The 21,386-nt window shown below is 44.9% G+C and overlaps 1 protein-coding gene across 1 annotated transcript in view; it reads right to left on the bottom strand.

Annotated features, from left to right (window-relative positions):
- The window catches only part of LOC311601305 (circadian clock protein PASD1-like), a 250,428-nt gene extending 233,914 nt beyond the window's left edge, over positions 1-16,514 (bottom strand). The window contains exon 1 of the mRNA XM_084788681.1: positions 16,437-16,514. The gene's annotated coding sequence lies outside the window, so the exon portion shown is untranslated. The remainder of the gene's footprint in view (positions 1-16,436) is intronic.
- Positions 16,515-21,386: the final 4,872 nt, after the last annotated feature.

The following is a 21,386-nucleotide window of genomic DNA, read 5'->3' on the forward strand; positions in this document are numbered from 1 at the left end:
AAACTGCTATGAACACAGTTGACCAAATGTCTTTTTGTATGGTGGGATATGTTTTGGGTATATGCCCAGGAGTGGTAAAGCTGGGTCTTGAGGTAGAGATATTTCCAATTTTTTGTGAAAGTGCCATATTGATTTGCAAAGTGGTTGTACAAATTTGCGTTCCCACCAGAAATAGAGGAGTGTTCCCCTTTCTCCACATCCTCACCAGCTTGTGAGGTCACTTGAAATTTTGATGTTAGACATTCTGGTAGGTGTAAGATGAAATCTCAGAGTCATTTTGATTTGCGTTTCTTTGATAACTAAGGACATTGAGTACTTCTCTAGGTGTTTCTTGGACATTCGATGTACCTTTGTTGAGAATTCTGTTTTGCTTTATACCCCATTTTAAAAATTGTGGTATGTGTTTTGTTGGTTTTTAATTTCTTAAGTTCTTTATATATTTTGAATATTAGCCCCTTGCTGCATGTAGGATTGGCAAAGATCTTTTCCCAGTCTATAGGCTGCCAATTTGTTCTGTTGACAGTGCCCTATGCATTACAGGAGCTTTTCAATTTCACAAGGTCCCCTTTATTAATTGTTGATCTTAGAGCCTGAGCTGTTGGTGTTCTGTTCAGGAAGTTGTCTCCTGTGCCAATTAGCTCAAGGCTGTTCCTCACTTTCTCTTCTAATATATTTCGTGTTTCTGGTTTTATGTGAAGTTCTTTGATCCACTTTGACTTGAGTTTTGTGTAGAGCGATAAATGTGGCTCTATTTTCATTTTTCTATATATAGACCTCCAGTGAGACCAGCATCATTTGTCAAAGATGCTTTCTTTTTTCCATTGTATGACCTTGGCTTTTTTGTCAAAATCAAAAGCGCATAGATGTGTGGGTTTACTTCTGGGTCTTTGATTTGATTCCATGGATCAACCAGTCTGTTTCTATGCCAGTATCATGCTGTTTTTATTACTGTTGCTCTATTGTACAGCTTGAGATCAGGCATGGAGATACCACCAGAAGTTCTTTTATTGTATAGGATTGTTTTAGCTATTCTGAGCTTTTTGTTTATCCAGTTGAAGTTGAAAATTGTACTTTCGTGGTCTGTAAAGAATTGTTGGTAGTTTTATGGGAATTGAAAATAGAACTCTTGAAACTGAAAAGCTTCTGTAAGGCAAAGGACACTGTTAATAGAACAAAACAGCCGTCCAAAGATTTGGAAAAGATCTTCAAGAATCCTACATCAGATAAAGGGCTAATATCCAAAATATAGAACTAACTCAAGAAATTAAACATCAACAAAATAACCCAATTTTTAAAATGGGGTGCTGCTTAAGCAGGGAATTCTCAACAGAGATCTCAAGTAGCCTAGAAACACTTTTTAAAATGTTCAACGTCTTTAGTCATCAGGAATATACAAAGCAAAACGACTCTGAGAGTCTGTCTTACATTAGTCAGAATGGCTAAGATAAAAGAACTCAAGTAAAACTAAGCTACCTGGTCTTCAACTCCCTCAGAGACTTGAGAAGAAATAAACTTGATTATCTGAATATGCCAGGAGTGCAGGTTAGTAACTCTCCAAATGAAAATATAACAGAGACAGTTTTCTACCTGAATAGTCTCCCAAAACTCTCTATAACGTTGAGCATCTTCTTCGGCCTTCTGGCCCAATATCTCTGACAGACACTTAGTTTTACAATGAAGCTTAGTTGTTTAGGGATTAAGATGTATTTAGGTCTAGCTAGGTGTTCTAAGTTGATAATGACAGTATGTGATGGAGATTGATTTACATTCAGAAATGTAGATGCACCAAGATATCTTCTTCAAGGCTGTCAAATACAAATAGCCAAAACACTAAGAATGTAACATTTATATAATTCCTGATTGTGTCATGGTTCTTCTTGCTATAGATAATCTATTGCATATATATATATATATATATATATATATATATATATATATATGTTAAAATAATTTTTTAAGATCCTAATGTATAGCTTATATTTTAGCCCTTTGAGGTCACATAGTGTCTTTTCTTGGGCTGTTTAACTTTGCTTTCTATCTTTGTCTTAGTGTCAGATGGTCTCCTGACCCAGGACACCTACGTTGGAGAAAAATTTAAAATAAGCATGCTTGGGTTGGGAGACAGGGTGTCTAATCCAACTCCAGAGCCAGCTATTTAATAGAGTAGTACAGCATGAAGCAATAGAATTTCAACCAAAATTAATGAAAAGAGATGGGGAAGAATATGCCATTCTCCCCAAAGGAAAAGCCTACCAACAGGGCATTCCAATTCAGAACATCTTTGACCAATATCCAAGGGCACCAACAGTTATTTTAAAAAATATAAAAAAAAATCCAAAACAAACTTGTTATTATAGGTAAAAGTACAGAACGATGCAGATACCTCAATTGTGGGAGAATTCAGTGCCCCATTCTAACCAATGGACAGATCACTGAGGCAGAAACATAATAGAGAAACAATGAATCCAATGGACCCAATGGTTATCTACAGAACTTTTCACAAAACACAAAAGAGTACTCGCTGTTCTTTGCACTGCATGGAACCTTCTTGAAAATTGGCAGTATATAGTCGGTCACAAAGCAAACCGTATACAAAAAATTGAAGTTACTCATTCTGCTTTCCCAGATCACCATGGATTAAGATGGATCTGAACAACAGAAATAACAAAAACCCTACAAAGTCATGGAAAATGAGCAACTCCCTACTCAGTGACAACTGGGCCAGGGAAGAAATAAAAAAAAAAGAAATTAAAGACTGTCTAAAAGTCACTGAAAATGAAGGCGCAACATACCGAAGCTTATGGGACACAATGAAAGCAGTACTAATAGGAAAGTTCATACCACTAAGCGCCTTCATACAGAAATTGGGGAGATTCCACAGTAGCCACTTAACAGCTCCTCTGGAAGCTTCCACAACAAAAGAGGCTGACACATCCAAGAGGAATAGATGGCTGCAAATAATCAAACTCAAGCTGAAGTCAACAAACTAGAAACAGAGAACAAGACTAAGAGTGAACAGAAGCAAGAAGCAGTTCTTTAAGAGGAAGAATGAAGGGAATCAAGGGGCAGTCCTTTCAGAAAGTCAACAAGATAGACAAAAGACACACACTTAGCCAAACTAACTAAAAGGCAGAGAGAAAATATCCAAATCAACAAAATCAGAAAGGAAAAACAAAACAGAACAACATCTCCATAACCCCTAAGGAAAAGAAGCAGTCATTGAATGTCTCCCAAACAGGGGGGGAAAAAGCCTCAGGGCCAGATGATTTTAGCTCAGAATTCTACCAGACTTTCAAAGAGGAGCTAATACCAATACCCTTCAAAATATTGCACAAAATAGAAACAGAAGGAACATTGCCAAACTCACTCTATGGGGCCACAGTCATTCTGGTACCTAAAACAGACAAAGACCCATCAAAGAAAAAAAATTCAGGCCAATTTCCCTTATGAACACTGATGAAAAAAATACTCACAAACTGAATCCAAGAACTCATCAAAGATATCACTGGCCACGACCAAGTAGGCTCCATACCAGGAATATAGAAGTGGTTCAACATAGAAAAGCCCATCAACGTAATCTGTCATGTAAACCATGGAAGAAAAAACGAAATATGATTATCTCATTAGATGCTAAAAATCATGTGGCAAAATTCAACACCGCTTCATGATAAAGGCCTTGGAGAGATCAGGGATAAAAGTTCTGATAAGATGGAACACTGACTACTTACTAATTACTCCCAAGCACAAGATTTCTATTTCCCTTTGGTGGTATACTGAATATAGACCTGAGGGTGCCTCTCATCATGCTAGAAACAAGTCTGCCCAATCTGTATACCAATTCTTCTGAGTGAGAAAAGAATGTCTATGTTTTTACTGGGTCTCAAAGGCATAAGCCTACCCCAGATGTCTTATAGACACAACTTTAACTTTTGTCCCTAGTCTGTATTCTTCTCAGCAGGTTTTTACCTGGCTAACAGACTCCATCCAGAGCTGCTGAGAGCTGGACCTGCGGGAAGTTGATATAAACCAATCTCAAAGATGGGACTACTCTCTGTCTCTTCAGCTGGATCAGTTAAACAGATGTTTTTGGTAAGTGCCCCATTACCTAGCCTTTGACTACCTTTCAGCCTTTCTAGGCCCCAATAACAGTGCCCCTAATGTCACTAGGAAAAAAAAGTGACAGAAGAGAATGACATTGCCCATTGTCCCACTTTATAGGCTGAAATGCTGAGTCAAGGCCAACTCTCTGGCAGGAGGGACAAATGGCCACAAGGAAAAAAGCTCTTAGTTCTGTTTAAACCAGTCAACCTTGCCACTGCATTTGGACTCGGCTGTTGGGTGGTCTGGTCATAGAGTCTCTCAAAACTTGGGTAGAGCATTCATTGTAAATAACTCCAAATATGCCTACATAAGATGACCAGAGCTGAATACTAAATATTCCTTCCAAAAAGGAGATAGGTAAGACGATTGGCCCTTCCTGGGAATATCCAGTCCAAATGCAGCCCACCTAGGAAAGCACTCACAGCCCCACCTACGAGAGTTGCTGCTGCCCACACAAACAGGCTCCCTCTTCTACACTGCATTCAGTAGTTTTGCCAACACTTTACACTTCACCCAGCCCCCATCTTGTCCATCAACTGACCAGACAGGAGGCAGACCTGGCACTGCTCAAGGCTCCTACCATGGCTTGCATGCTCTGCCCACTATGCCTACACCATGAGCCTCAGCTGCACCTAAGCATCAAGCCCTGCCTACCACTACTACCTAAGTCATCACAGCCCCACTCACAACACCTCCAGCACAAGCTACCCCAGCAGAGACAGCTTCTGTTCTCCCACCCGCACCTTCAGCTCTTTAAGTCAGCACTCAAAGCATCTCCCTGAGAATGTACAATGCTTCACCGCCCCCTACAGACAGGGTTCTTATCCCTTGGGTCTCGACCCCCACAACAGCTATGTATGTTGAGGTTCCATTTGTAACAGTGGCAAAATTCCAGTAATGAAATAGCAACAAAACACATGAGGGGCTGTGTTAAAGAGTCACAGCATAAGGAAGGTTGAAACCCATTGCCCTTCCCTGACATTTGCAACCACAGCCCCCACCCACTACTCTATCTCAGCAGGTCACAGTGCCCCACTGCTACAGGTGTTCTCTGCCAAATGAAGGTCAAGTGAGGATTCAGCCTTCTGCCCCCTCCTCAGAAAGTGACCACTCACATCATAGCCTTGGCCTGGTGCTCTGCATTCCCTGCTCACTTATCTCACCACTCACACAACCCAGCCCACAACAACTGCCACAGCAGAAACAGCCCTTGGACACTCTTCTCCTTCAGCAGGTCCAGACAACACTCAGTAGGTATCAAAAGTTATACTAACACAATCAAGCACTGAGCTAAAGGCCAGAGGACCTCAATCAAGCCCTGCTTCAGCAAGAGAGCTCAGTCCACCACTCCTCATTCAGCTCTCACAAACTCACACTAGTATACACCTACACAGCCTCATCCTGCTCTTAGGGTGACCCTGCCCCCTCTCAGGTCAACATCCAGAGCCCAGCCCTATTTTGTAAGAGATCACCTAGCCTCCCACCCTGGCTGCCCCTTACCTCTACACTGCAGGATCCATAGCCACGCCCCCAACACCTCACCACTTCTGCTTCCATAGAAATTTAGTGGGCCCAGCACATCCAGGTTGGCCCTAACACCTCTGCCTCAGTCTGTCTACCTCCCTGGCTCAGATCTATGCACTCCACAACACCGCCCTTCCACCTCCCCTGGAGCACCCATTCCTAAGGGATTCTACAGTGCACAAAGTCTCCTTCTCTAGCTCTTACTAGGTCCAGATCCATCCAGCCTTCCACCCTACCATACAAGCCCCACCCTCCACTATGACCTCAGCAGTCACAGCCCCACCCACAAGACCAGCACCAGTCCTCCTGCTGCAGGGCACCCTATCCTTAACTCCAACTTTTCTCAAGAATCCTTCTCCATTCAGCCCTGGCGCATCCCCTGACACACCTTTTTGACTTCTTTCTGGGCCTGCTGTTATGGATCCTTGCCCCTGCCCTCTTTAGAGGTCCTCAGGATGAGCCTGATCCAATAGTGTCCCTAATGGTTACAGCAGCCTGCTCCAGTGATCTCACAGACTGTATGTCTGCAGAAGACCAAACCTCAAAATTCAACACTCAGGAGGCAGAGGCAGGCTGAGAACTGAGTTCAAGGCCAGCCTGGTATAAAAAGTGAGTCCAGGATAGCCAAGTATTCACAGAGAGACCCTGTCTCTGGGAGAAAAAAGAAAAAGAAAAAAGAAAAGAAAAAGAAGAAAGAAAAAGAAAAGAATAGATGTGTGAGGGCCTGGACAAAGGCACCTGAGTGGATGACTGTAAACATCCCTCAACAGTTTTACAGGAGCAGCTGGGGCAGGTCTGACCAATGGTACTCTGTGGTGCTGTGCATCCCCTCACCTGGGGTGGGGTTCTTTCACCTTGAACCTGGATACATGGTCAGGACACTGTGAGTTGGAGGCCTGTGCTACATGTTTACCACAAGGCTGAGCCCAGAATGGGACCCTAAGACTGAAAGCCTAGGAATCCACTCAAAGGGAAGGAAACTCTGGAGCAGTGTTTGTGCCCTTTGCCCTCCTGTGGCTGTGGTCTCCCTCCTGGAGGGGCTCAAGCAGTGCTAGGCCAGCCCCACCTCCTGCCACCCACTCTTCCTCCTTCCTCCTGAGTGTGGAGGCAGACAGGTGGCAAGCTCTGTGCTGCTCCTCCTGGGCCCTCGCCTTCTTGCCATTAGGCTGTGAGCTCAGTGAGGAGGCCCAGGTCACATGGCCTGTGTGCCCTGAAACTCCACTGACATTGATGCTCTGCTGCTTCTCAACAACATGCCCGGCAGTGGGGTTTTGCTTAAGGACAGGCCATGCAAACCTGGGGTTTGGTGCTCTGGTGCCTGTCTGTGCAGTTTGAGAGTCTGGGGTGGGGGAGGGGAAGTGGCACTCACTGGATAGGATGGAGGCTTCTAGAGAAAGGCCCCACAAGGTCCTGTCAACAGAAGTGGCCTTGCCTGAGGAAACACAGAGGAGGGAGTGTCCCCTTGCCCTATTCAGGTGTCACAACTGTGTGAGTTGACATCAGCATAGAGACAGTCAGTCTTCTGATTGTCCTGCCTGTTGACTCACTCTGAGGTCACTTTCTCCAGTCCCAACCATAACTTCAGCTGAGAAGCACTTACAGAAGAGACCATGCTGCCCCTTTTGGTCAACAAATTCTGGACTGTTAGTTCCAAAGACATCTAGTTCCCCTTCACCAAAAGGAACCATTTCCCTTCTGTCAGGCAAAATGGGCAGATAGCTGTGTCTGATGCCTATGAGCACAACAAAACTGATGCAGGCTTTCTGGCTACTTCAGTATAACAAATGTCTGCTTAAAAATAAGTAAGTTAAAAAAAAACACACAGGAAGGATTACTAAGCATGGTTGCTGGGATCTCATTGAATGACTTACTTTGTGATTATCATATTTTACCTGGGTAAAGCAATCTTTATTTTGTTTTATAGATAGGATTTCTTTCTTCTCTCTCTCAGGAAGTTGTCTCCTGTGCCAATATGTTCCAGTCTCTTCCCCACTTTTTCATCTAATTGACTTAGTGTCTCTGGTTTTATGTTGAGGTCTTTAATCCACTTGGATTTGAGTTTTGTGCAAGGTGACAAATATGGATCCAGTTGCATTTTTTTTACACGTAGACATCCAGTTAGACCAGCACCATTTGTTGAAGATGCTATCCTTTTTCCATTGAATGGATTTGGCTTCTTTGTCGAAAATCAAGTGACCATATGTGTGTGGATTCTTATCTGGGTCTTCGATTCGATTCCACTGATCAACCAGCCTGTTGCTGTGCCAGTACCACACTGTTTAAATTACTATTGCTTTATAGTACAGTTTGAGATCAGGTATGGAGACACTTCTGGAGCACCTTATATTGTACAAGATTGTTTTAGCTATTCTGGGTTTTTTGTTTTTCCATATGAAGTTGAGAATTGAACTTTCAATGTCGTTAAAAAATTGTGTAGGTATTTTGATAGGGACTGCATTGAATTTGTACATTGCTTTTGGTAGGATGGCCATTTTTACTATGTTAATTCTCCTGATCCATGAGCAAGGAAGATCATTCCATCTTCTCATGTCATCTTCAATCTCTTTTTTCAGAGTCTTCAAATTTTTTTCAAACAAGTCCTTCACTTGCTTAGTTAGAGTAACCCCTAAATACTTGAAATTGCTTGTGGCTAATGTGAAGGGTGTGGCTTTCCTAATTTTTTCCTCTGCAAGCTTGTGTATAGAAAGGCTACAGACTTTTTTGAGTTAATTTTGTATCCAGCCATTTTGCTGAAGGTGTTTATCAACTGTAGGAGTTCTCTGGTGGAATTTTGAGGGTCACTTATGTACACTATCATATCATCTGCAAATAGGGATAATTTGACTTCCTCCTTTCCCATTTGGATACCCTTGATCTCCTTTTGTCATCTTATTGTTCTGGCTAGAACTTCGAGTACTATATTGAAGAGATAAGGAGAGAGTGTCCATCAGTAGAAGAATGGATAAAGAAACTGTGGTACATATACACTATGGAATACTATGTAGCTATTAAAAACAAGGAATTCCCGAAATTTGTGGATAAATGGATTGAGCTAGAAATGATCATATCGATGAGTTATCCCAGAAGCAGAAAGACTCAAATGGTATATAGTCACTTATATCTGCATATTAGCCGAAGGGGCATGTCCCACGAATGACTTCACTTACTAGGAAACTGGGACAGAGGAGAGGACATCCTATGGGGAATCGAGATGAGAGAAGCATGGGAGAATGGCAAAGTAGAAGGATCCAGAGGGTCCTAGAAGCCAACAAGTAGAACATTATGGTAGGCAGATTTGGGCCCAAGGATCCAGCTCAAACTAAGGCACCAGCCAAGGACAATACAGGCCATAAACTTTAAACCCCTACCCAGATCTAGCAAATGGTCAGAACATTCTCCACAGTAGAGTGGAGAGTGGGATATGACTTACTCACATACTCTGGTGCCTGATATTTGACCATGTCCCCTGGAAGGGGAGACCTGGTGGCATCAGAGAATGGACAGCAGGTTACCAAGAAGAGACTTGATACCCTTTGTACATATACAGGGGAGGTAATCCCCCTCAGGAACAGTCATAGGGTAGGGGTATAAGGGGAAAACAGGAGGGAGGGAAGAAAGGGAGGATACAAGGGATGGGATAACCATTGAGATGCAACAAGAATAAATTAGTAGAAAACATCCCTAAAGAAAACTGAAACAACCTGGTGTCAGCATTTTCTGAGTTCCTGTAGATGTTGGGTTTTTATAGTTTCCTGTTTAATGCCATCTAGGATATGGATAACTATATTCTACAACTGAATGGCTCACCTGACAAATAGTGAATAAGCTTTTCAGGATATCTGCCTGTATCTGCAGAAACACACACAAACAGGTTAAAATGTAAAATAAAACCCTCAGTCTAAACTATCTTGTTTGTAAGGACCAAACAAACTCCCTTTTTAAAAAGAGACTCCATTTTGCAAAGGAAACTTCATTTTGTGTTCAACCTAGGCAAGGGCTGAATCCAGATTCCGGACTAACCACAAACTAGCCTAAACAGAAAAAATGTTCACTGGCCACACAATCAGCTCACCTTGGGAAAGTCCAAATCCACCCTCTGCTGGTCAAGCTGAGCAGCAGGGGGTCTGGCACATAGCAACAACCAATTAGGAGAGGCCAGGTCAAGGTTCCTAATGCCCCCAGGACTGCCTCAGCCAATATTTTCTATAGGCCAACTTGCCTCTACATCTATTACCCAACCATGAAACTCTAAGTCTTGTAACTCTCTGCTTACAGCTCTTCTGCCCAGACGTCATCCAATCATATACTGTAGAAGCCATTTATTTGTCTAAAACCTATAACAAACCCTTTTCAAATAAGACTCCAGGCCACTTCCCTGCACCTGCTGCATCAGCGCATTGGAGGTGTGTCCTGGGTTCCAACCTGCAATATAAATACAACCTTGCCACTGCATTTGGACTTGGCTCTTGGGTGGTCTGTTCAGAGAGTCTCTCAAAATTTGGACATTACATTGTTAGTAACTCCAAACATGCCTACTTAAGATAACCAGAGCTGGATTCGTGAACACTTAATATGCATTCCAAACAGGTGATAGGTAAGATGATTGGCCCTTCCTGGGAATATCCAATTCAAATGCATCCCACCTAGGAAAGCACTCACAGCCCCACCCACAAGAGTTGCTGCAGCACACACAAACAGGCTCCCTCTTCTCCACTGCATTCAGTAGTTTTGCTAATGCTTTACACTTCACCCAGCCCTCAATGTGTCCATCAGCTGGCAAGACAGAAGGCAGACCTAGCACTGCTCAAAGCTCCTACCTTGGCTTGCAAGCTCTGCCCACTATGCCTACATCATCAGCCTCAGCTGCACCTCAGCATCAAGCCCCGCCTTCCACTACTACCTAAGTCATCACAGCCCCATTCACAACACCTCCAGCACAAGCTACCCCAGCAGAGACAGCTTCTGTTCTCCCACTGCACCTACAGCTCTTTCACTCAGCACTCACAGCTTCTCCATGAGAATGTACAATATTTCACACCCCCCCCCCTTCAGACATGGTTCTCAGCCCATGGGTCGCGACCCCAACACCAGCTATGTATTTTGCGGTTCCATTTGTAACAGTGGCAAAATTCAAGTTGTGAAATAGCAACGAAACACATGAGGGGTTGTGTTAAAGAGTCACAGCATTAGGAAGGTTGAAACCCACTGCCCTTCCCTGACCTTTGCAACCACAGCCCCCACCCACTACTCTATCTCAGCAGGTCACAGTGCCCCACTGCTACAGGTGTTCTCTGCCAAATGAAGGTCAAGTGAGGATTCAGCCTTCTGCCCCCTCCTCAGAAAGTGACCACTCACATCATAGCCTTGGCCTGGTGCTCTGCATTCCCTGCTCACTTATCTCACCACTCACACAGCCCAGCCCACAACAACTGCCACAGCAGAAAGAGCCCTGGACCCCCTTCTCCTTCAGCGGTTCTGGGCAACATTAAGTAGGGAGTAAAAGTTACACTGACACAATCCAGCACTTAGTGAAAGGCATGACCTCAATCAAGCCCTGGATCAGCAAGAGAGCTTAGCCCACCACTCTTCAGTCAGCTCTCACAACCCCACACTAGTATACACCTACACTGCCCCATTCTGCTCTTAGGGTGACCCTGCCTCCTCTCAGGTCAACATCCAGAGCCCAGCCCAATTTTCTAAGAGATCACCTAGCCTCCCACCCTGGCAGGCCCTTACCTCCACACTGCAGGATCCATAGCCACGCCCCCAACACCTCACCACTTCCTGCCTCCCTAGTAATCAGGTGGGCTGAACCCCATGCAGATGCAGGTTGGCCCTCACAACCCTGCCTGAGTCTGTCTACCTCCCCCCCTCAGCTGTTAGCACTCCAGAACACCGCCCCTCCCCCACCCATGGTCCCCCTGCTAGTGCCTGTTCCCAAGGGCACAAAATTTCCTTCTCTAGCTCTTACTAGGTCCAGATCCACCCACCTTTCCACCTTAGCATACAAGCCCCACCCACCACTATTGACCTCAGCAGTCACAGCCCCAACCACAAGACCAGCACCAGTCTTCCTGCTACAGGGCACCCTATCCTTACTTCCAAGTTTTCTCATAGATTCATTCTCCATTCAGCCCTGGCCCATCCCCTGACACTCCTTTTTGACTTCTTTCTGGGCCAGCTGTTATGGACCCTTGCCTGTGCCCTCTTTAGAGGTCCTCAGAATGAGCCTGATCCAATGGTGTCCCTAATGGTTAGAGCAGCCTGCTGTGCTGATCTCACAAACTGCCTGTTTGCAGAAGACCAAGCCTTTAATCTCACCACTTGGGAGGCAGAGGCAGGCTGAGAACCTTGAATTCCAGGGCAGCCTGGTCTACAAAGCAAGTCCAGGACAGCCAAGGCTACACAGAGAAACCCTGTCTCAGAAAAAAAGGAAAGAAACAGGAAAAGAAGAAGGAAAAAGAAAAAAGAAATGAAAGTATGTGTCAGGGGTTGGACAAAGGCACCTGAGTGGATGGTTGTAAACTTCCCTCAACAGTTTTACAGGAGCAACTGGCTCAGGCCTGACCAATGGTACTGTGTGGTGCTGAGCACCCCCTCACTTGCGGGGGGGTCTTTCGTGGTCATAAGCCCCCTCAAACCTCTGCATCCCCATCTACATCCATGGGGACATCTGAAACCAGGACCTGGGTCATCAGGAGCCATTTTACGAGATTCCTGAAGGAAAGGAGCCTGGTGGTTTATGCAGCATTCCTGCGACTTGGAATGGGTCTCAGAGCCATTTTGTGACACAAGTATTCCAGCACCTGGGGATTTGAAGGAGCAGCCTTTTAGTGCCATGCCCAACAGAGAGAGGGTGAGGGAAATAGACAGGTGGGTTTTTTTGGCATCCAAGGACTTGGGGTAAGGTCTCAGAACACTTTTGTAATGCAAGATTTCCAGCATCTGGGGACTTGAAACAGGAGCCTTTTTGTGCCATGTCCTACTATGTTGCTGCCCTTTCTGAATAACAGTGGGCAGTTTATAGCAGGCAAAGGCCCTTTTCAGGATAGAGACATTTTAAGAGAATGTAGTGTTGACACTGGTTAGTGTGTCTCCAAGGGCCTCATAAGCCTTGACATGAAAGCCTTGCCTGGGGCCAATCTCAGAGGTCCCAAAGGTGGCATGGGAGTGGGGGTAGGAGGCAGGGGGGCCAAGCACCAGAGAGAGGGGCCAACAATGTTTCAGCTCTTCCCCTGTGTGATCACTGCAACAAACAGGGTCCCATTAGCCAGAATCAGCCTTTACCCCAGCCACTCCCTCTGGACACAATGCTAAAGGGCTGATTTTGGAGGTGGAGTTACTCCCTACTGTGTCTTAGTGGTCATTGTGTGTGGGACCCAAGAGGACAGCAGAAGCCGCTCTCCACCTCGCAGGAACCTCTGGACTCAGGAGACAAGGTTCATACCACACTCTCACCTGGTTCTCAGGTATGGGGCCAGTTTTGGGTTTCAGAAGCAGGCAGGGCTCCAAGCCAGAGCCCAGACAGATAGGTAGACAGGGAAATTGAAGCTACATTGTATTCTTTTGAGGCTCTAAGAAGCCAGCCTATTCTCACTTGAGGTTATTTTCCCTGCTCTACTTTCCATGTCTGTGTCTTAAGACTTGAGAGTGTGAGAGCTGTGTTTTTAGGTTTCTGCTGCTTAGTGGTTGCCTGAGGACCAGCTGACAGGGAAGATCTCCTTCTCTGCCATTTCCCATGCAAAAGAATTTCCTGGAGGGCAAGGCAGTCTCTCAGAGGCAAGGTGACAGCACAAGCTGAACTTTAGAGGAGTTTTCACACACACACACACACACACACACACACACACACACACACACACACGTGCCCACGCACACAAACACACATACACACACACACACACGTGCCCACGCACACAAACACACATACACACACACACACACACACACACACACACACACACACACACACACACACGTGCCCACGCACACAAACACACATACACACACACACACACACACACACACACACACACCTCAGACAGCAGGCACTCTCTGTAACACAGAAGAGACAGACACATATACGGAGAGATACACACAACAGAATCACAAGACAGCTTTCAGGTAGGCACATGTTCAGACTCATCCAATCAAGAGACCGGGGACCTTAGACACAGGGAGCATGAACTAATGGATTCAAATCTGGGCTCACCCTTGGAGTTGGAGCTCAGTAAGAACAAGGAAGGGTGAGTTTATTTAGCAGTCAGTCTCAGAGGCTGAAAACATCCTAGGCCTGGGTTAGAGTACACAGAGGTAAGGAGCCTCTAGGACTAGGCCTAGGCTAGCAGACAGAGGCAATATTCCTTTGAGACAACAGCTGAAGCAGGCAAATAAAAGAGCCTATCACAGGACCCCATTCAGAGCTTCTGGACCAGCTTCCCTCTATTCGCTTTTGCTGCTGTGTCTTAAGTGGACAATTCTGTATGTCCACTTCCCATTGCAATTCTTCCTTAGTCAGGCAAGATTCCTATGAGCCAATTCTGAGCCGAATGTGCAGGCTTTAGTATCTGTAGCAGTAGCCATAATCCTATCACCAAAGCTAGGGGATGCGCCATTGCAGGCCTCACAGAGGAAGATGCTCATGTCTAGAGTCCCCCAGCAGATACTGCACTGCAACCCATCTCTTTTATTCTGTCAGTTTCTTTTAGGTCTCATGTGCCAGGTGACTCTCACCAAGGAGCTGGGCAGAAGGGATTGTCCACCCTAAATATAGAAGACACATAACAAAGAAGAATTCCATTTAGTTTGGCTTGTCGAACCAAGGAGTTTAGTGAGGTCACCACAGGACTGTGGATAACTCCAAAGCAGCTATTCCATTGGGGGATTCTGTGCTCAACTGAAAAGCAGGCACACTATGGAAGCATTCCACTCAGCTTCATAAGACGTTATAACACAGAGAGTCACCCAAAGCAGGGGTCACGGTCACAAATGTATACCACTGAGGGCTTTCTTCGGGCTATCCACAGGCATATATGCTCTTCCAAAGATTCTTACCCTTGGGAACTGTTTCATTAGGTGAAAAGAGGAGGAGTTTATTGACCAAGGGCCCCTTGAGGATCCCATGACACCTGCCAAGTCCATGGGTTCTTTGAGGCCTGAATGCTCCCCTTTCCCCTTTTGAGGAAACCTTACTAGGCTCAATCTCCGCAAGGACTTGTGCAGGTGCTTAAAGATGTACTAGTTAAACATCATGTCCAACCTTGGGCAAACAACCCCTGCAGGCTGAGGGAGGCTAGCTTCCCATGATGACCGTACTGGAATAGACTGAGGTCAGCTCTAAGGTCCGCTCAGTGGTGCACTCCCAATCCCTTTGTCCATTCAGAGACATTTTTTACAATCTTGTTGGCGTTTGTTTGTGTTTTTTTGAGACAAGATTTCTCTGTGTAGCCTTGCCTGTCCTAGAACTCAATCTGTAAACCAGGCTGGCCTCAAAGGTACATAGATCTGCCTGCCTCTTCCTCCTGATCTCTGAGATTAATCTCCATGTCCAGCGATGCTGTGCTTGTTAAGAAACTTGTTTGGCATAAGAGATTGTTTTTACAACACCTCCTGCCCACAGGTTTATCTTCCCCATTTCCAATTTTTCTATCCTTCTCGTCTCCTGGCACCTCCCTCTCAGGACCTTGTTACTGAAGAGTGACCTGCAGGTTCAGTCAAACTGCCACCTGAAGGGTGTGCCTGAGTACAGGAGAGAGACTAGGCATTCCTGTGATACCTCTATCCATATCTGTGTACTGATTATGTATATATACATGAGAAGTCGTGCCTGGCAGAGAAGAATCAGCAGTAAACGTGGGACAGCCAAATTCTGATGACGACCTTTGTCACTTTAGATGCTTTGCTTCTGCACTCTATTTCTTATAATGAATTATTAAAGCACTTCAAAAGCTTCTTTATTTTCATTCTAAAAGCCTGCCCTTGCTTCCCTGACAAAGTTTCTGTGAATTTAAAGGCATGAGAACATGCAGGTAAAACTCACAGACAGAACAACACCTATGAAGGCCAACTAAGCTTATACACCACCTACCCCAGTAGGGGCAAAGCCTAGTGCAAGGGACAAGCAAGCAATGGAGGGATAATTTATACTAGGAAATTTGCTTTAAAATTGCTTAGATCCACAGGATGAAGTTTATTTAACTGTAATACAACACCTCAAATTTCTGGTTACCCCATAGTCCAAAGCATCCTGGAGGAGAAAACATTAAAAAAAATTTTTTTTAAAGGTTTAGAAACAAAAAGTGACATCAGTGCTTAAGTTACTTCATGATGCGGCAAGGAAGAAGGAAAATGGATTTTTTTGTGTTGGTGTTATGTTTTTGGTTCTGTTTTTGATGAAAACAGTTATAAAATCTCCAAAAATGGCTCCTACTGGTTCCTCTGAGCCAGTGCTCCTACCACAGCAGGGGTTTTACAGACCAATGGACCAAAGACAAGAAAAGACACATGAAAACGGTAAGAAAATTAGGAAGATCAGCTGCCCTGGGTGGGTGGCTCTGAAGGCCCCTGCACTAGCTTCAGGAGGTGAGCAGAACCTATAGCAGGGGAGGAAGCTTGCCTGTGTGGGGGCTGTTGTTTGGTTATTTGCTCACTCACTCACTCACTCACTCACTCACTCACTCACTCACTCATTTGCTTTACATCCCTACAGCAGCCCACTCCCTCCTCTCCTCTGGGTCCCACCCTCCTACCCTCTTTTCTCTCTCAGCCCCCTCCCCTTCTCAGAAAATGAGAGCCCCCACCCATCAACTCACCTCAGCACATCAAGGGTGTTTTAAAGGTGGCCTAGGTGCTGGTGGCTGGGGGCACAAAGGGTGGGGTGACTGGCAGCCTGGTAGCCTGGCCTTAAGCCCCAGACCCTCATCCACCCCAAGCATCTCAGGAGAGCCACTTGCTAGTGCACAAGAGCCAAAGCCATGGCCTGGCCTGTGGCACAGTGCAGGAAGGACAAATGTGCCTGAGAGGGCACAGGCAGGCGCTGACACACACAGCTTCATAGTGACAATGCTAAAATATTTCTGACCTTCAAGTCCTTTTTCTATTTTCTATTATGCTCTGATCAATTTCTACACATCAGTTTTTACCAGCTCCAACCTCTAATTGGAAACACTCTCTTGGATGCAAGGAGGTCTAATGAGCTCCCATCAATCCAAGCAGAGCACCTGCTGCTCTCAAAATGACCTGTGGCATTTAAGCCAAAGGGCTGACTCTAGAATGTGTGATTTGACCCTCCCATTTCAGGTTCATAGGTGTTTTTTCTTTCTCCATATGTCCTTTAACCCCCTTTCCTGGGTCGGTCAGTCAGAATAGCCTTCTGGCTCTGTGACAGGGACAAGGAAAACAAAGCAGTTTAAGAGATAAATAAAAAAAAAAGGCTAAATCTGAGCTGGTAGCATGTCCTTGAAGAGAGTTACAATGTATCCTTCCTCTCTTCTCCACCCACCCTATCAACAACCTATGAGATTAACTTCCTGGACCCAATGAGATGTTTATGTTATGATTTTGATATTTTGTTTAGTTTAATTTTGATACAGTTTTACAGGATGCATAACAGTAACTTAGTAGTTCCAAAAACTAACAGTTTACAGCTGACAAATTTTAACAACAACAACAACAACAAATAGTTAAAGTTGCTGGGGGTAAAGAGCTGCTAAAGGTAGGTAGCCTCTGTGGGGTCTCAATTCTGTAAGGAGTAGTTAGTTTTTCCAAGCAGGCCTGATCAGGAAATTTTATATAAAGGCCGCATAGGGCTTTCTCTATAGTACTATTAAATCTCATGGTATTAATAAATAAAAATGTGATACAGCCAAAATAAAAATATTTTGATAAATAAGGGTTTGTATATTTAAAGACTGAGAGAGATATTTGAAAAAAAAAAACCAAGAGGCTTTCTCATAACCTATAAAATCCCAAGTAAGTTATTTAAAGTACAAAGAGGATGCATAAGCTATATAAGACATATGAAGAACAAAAATTAAAGGCAATATTATGCTGTTAAAGTTTACAAGGTCCAAGTAAAGCAATTAAATACAAGCTGTATAGTATGTCAAATAAAGATTTTAAAATATCTGACTCTCATTACATAATAACTGAAAGTATCAGACTGATGTAACTGATCTTTTGGTGATTTTCATGTGCTGCCTTGCACTGCTTTCTTGAATGATTCTGGCATATCATCAACTGTCCCTATTTGTTTGTCATTGGGAGGTCCCTATGTATCCCTTGCATCTTATTGACCTATAAGGCTTATGGCTTTCAGGTCCATGGAGACTGATATACAGTGCTTGAAATACCACTTCATTCATCACTTGAATTTTCCGGTTTCTAACAACCCACAGGGTGCCCAAGCAGATAGATAGTCCCCAGGTTGCAATAGAGAGCCAACGCTCTGCTTTCAAAGCACAATCTCCCTTTGGGTGCTGTGTTCCATGGCTCTAACATGGTGCGTGGTTCTAAAGGACTCTGTGCCTCTGGATAGACAACCTGAGGGGCTGGTTGAATTGGCCTGGGTGTGCCCACCTGGTTGGGGTTGATATCCTGAAATCCCCTCATTGAACCCCATCCTATTATAATGTCAAAAAAGAAAAAAAAAGACTCAACTAGACCTTTGGCTGTTAGCCACAGCTCTGGACCTCGTGATCATCTATGGGACTTTTAGAGAGGAAAAACAACTGTAACATGTTTGGAATCAGTGCTTATGTTAGCCCCCCACATATATTATTTACTCGGAAAGTCCCTCTGCTTCAAAAAGTTTCAAGAATGTTTCCAGATTATTTGTATCAGCTGTTTCTCTCTAATTGTATAGATTTCCCATCCAAACTAGCCAAAGATACACTGTACAAGTTACAGGATTTAGTGTGCTTTACAACCCTCCACCTCCATTCAATATTATGATTAGAATATGTGTATTGATAATTCTTTTCACAGTGCTGGAAGGTATTTGTTGCTTGGAGGACATAAGAGTCTCTTGGATATCCAGACACCAGTAAACTCATCTGGACTTTAAAAATAAATAATATTTACAAAGGAGGGAACTTCTGAGGCCTGGACTGATCAACCGAGGCTTTCCCTGAGGCCCTGACCTATGAACAAGGCACTATATCCTTTTTCTCAAAATTAGGATCCTGTTTGGCAGAGCCACTAATAGATGGAGCCAGGCCTTGGGAGCTTTCCCCCCCAGAAGCACTGATGTATGGGGAAGGAAGGAATGTAGCTCAGTCTCTAAAACCAGAATTTTGTTTAGTAGAGCTGGTAATGGCCTGGGGCCTGGGCTGGCTCTTTCTCCTGCTGCTTCCTGCTCCTGCTGCTACTGTTGCTGGTTTGTCACGTGGTCATGAGAAACGAGGTGATAAGGAGATTTTGGAAGCCAGGTGCTGTGGTGCAGGCCTGTAATCCCAGCCCTCAGGGAGACGGAGACAAGCAGATCTCTGTGAATTTGAGGGAGTCCAGGACAGCCAAGGCTACACACAGAAATCCTGTCTTGAAAAACCAACCAAATAAACAAAATAATAGTAAGAAGAAAATGAAGAAGGAGGAGGAGGAGAAGGAAGAGGAGGAAGAGGTGAGAAAGAAGAAGGAGGAGAAGAAGAAGAAGAAGAAGAAGAAGAAGAAGAAGAAGAAGAAGAAGAAGAAGAAGAAGAGAGGGATGAGCAAGGCTCAGGATCCTGGGCTTCTCAGGTCCTCAGGGTTGAGACATCCTTCCTAGCAGCAGCAGCAGCTGGAGAAGGAGGCCACGGAAGATTTTTGAGAAGGAAAGCTGGAAGACCTTTCTTTGCCAGTTCTGCTCTGGAGAAGACTGGAAAATCATGTATAACACTTGCCATTCCATCATGAAGGCTGACTTCTCAACCATATCCCTAAGAGAGTCAGCTGAGGAGAAAGAGGAGGAAGGGGAAGAATAAGGGGAAGAGGAAGAAGAGGAGGAAGAGATGGACAAGAAGAAGTAATACACAGATAACACAAGTATATTCTGCGCACTCTTCAAAAACAAAACAAGCTCATGAAATCAGGTCCACTAAGGACTGGGAAAAAGTCACCATTTTTCTGAAGTTGTGCCTGTTTCAATTCTTACTACATTATAACAAATCTCATGGTGCTGAATAAACATCTTAAAGTTGAGCCCAGTGTCTGTGTGCTATGCTAGCTAACCCTTGGCACTATTCCGGAGGCCCAGTCTTCCACACCCTTGGATCAGCCTTGCCCTTCCCTGGATAGCAGCTGCAGTTTTGTGCCCTCAGGAAACTGGGTGCAGAAGGCTATAGCTACTGACCTGGTGGTGTCTCCTCACACTAGTCAGGTATCTAGAAGCAGGAGATTCCATTCTCTTGGGTCCCTGCCCTCCACAGATGTTGCCAGGAAGTCTCTGAGCAGCAGCCCTGGGTCACAGCCAGACATCCCTTAGCCCTGTATAAGCACACCTCAAACTACTGCCTGTCTGCTAAGAGATGGACACTACTGTACCCTGGCCTGGGAGACCCAGGCCTTTCCTCACATCGCTTCGGGGTAGGAAATTGCCTAACCCATGAGGAAGCCAGATGCTAGAATCTTTGTAAGGGAACCTGCAAAGGCTTGCTATAAAATGTCCTCCACTTAACATTGGGATTCACCTGCTGGGATCCATGGTCAGGACAGTCACCATGGATCTTCTTTTTGAGCTCGAGCACCTGACAAACAGACTGCACTCTGAGGATCCTACACCTGTCCAATAGGCAGCTCAGATAAGAAGGCCAATGGGGTTCAGTTTCCCCAAGGGTTTATGTGCAACTGTATCTGTGGGAACACTTATGCATTTTCTTCTGTGCTATCCTGCATGCTTGTCCTAAGGATAAGGCCACTTGTGCAAACTGATTATCTGCCTAGATGCATGCTGCTTCCTGTGGTACTTGACCTCCCATTGCCCTGGCTAGAAGCCCCAAGCAGGACCAACATGAGGTCTTCATTTCTGTTCCCTGTGAAATCTGCCCACCTCGCTCATCTGGACAGCTAAGAGGAGCCAGAATGCAGTTAGTCACATCACAACAATTAGGTGGGGCGAGGCTGTACATTTCTGGCCATGTGTCTCTGAGGCAGGGCTCCTGGGGACCTACCTTCTAGGAATTGGGTCAGAACAAAAGGGCTACTGTGCAGCAGAATTTTAGCAGACCCATTGTATCTATCCGGAATGTGGAGTGACAGCAGCTAAGCTGTGAAGCTGCCTTTGGTCAGTGATCATTATCTCAGAGTCTTTGTGTTATTGTCTTGAAGGTGTCTCAGAGCCTTTGCATAATCCCAGTGCTCTGACCTGTCTGACAACCCAGGAAGTCTCATATACCTGAGGTGATGGCTCTTTCCTGATAGCCCCTAGATCATATAGGAACTTTGGCTGTGTGGAAATTGACTTGCAAAAAATGCCTTTCCTTATTTCTAGAGAGAGTTTCTCTGTTTTAGGCCTGGTTTCCCTGGAACTCACTCTGTAGACCAGGCCGGCCTTGACCTCACAGAGTTCCACCTGTTTTGGCATCCCCTGAGTGAGTGCTGGCATTAAAGTCAGTTATACCTTTTTTATGTAACAATAAAAAGAGATTTTAGGGCCAAGTGTTATGGAGCAAGCCTGTGATCTCAGAACTAATGGAGGCAGAAGCAGGCAGATCTAGGTGAGTTTGAGCCAGCCAGGTCTAAAACATGAGTCTAGGACAGATAAGACTACAGAGAGGAACCTTATCTTG

The sequence above is a fragment of the Acomys minous genome (genome assembly GCF_964271855.1).
Source record: "Acomys minous genome assembly, chromosome: 7".
Classification (NCBI taxonomy): Eukaryota; Metazoa; Chordata; class Mammalia; order Rodentia; family Muridae; genus Acomys; species Acomys minous.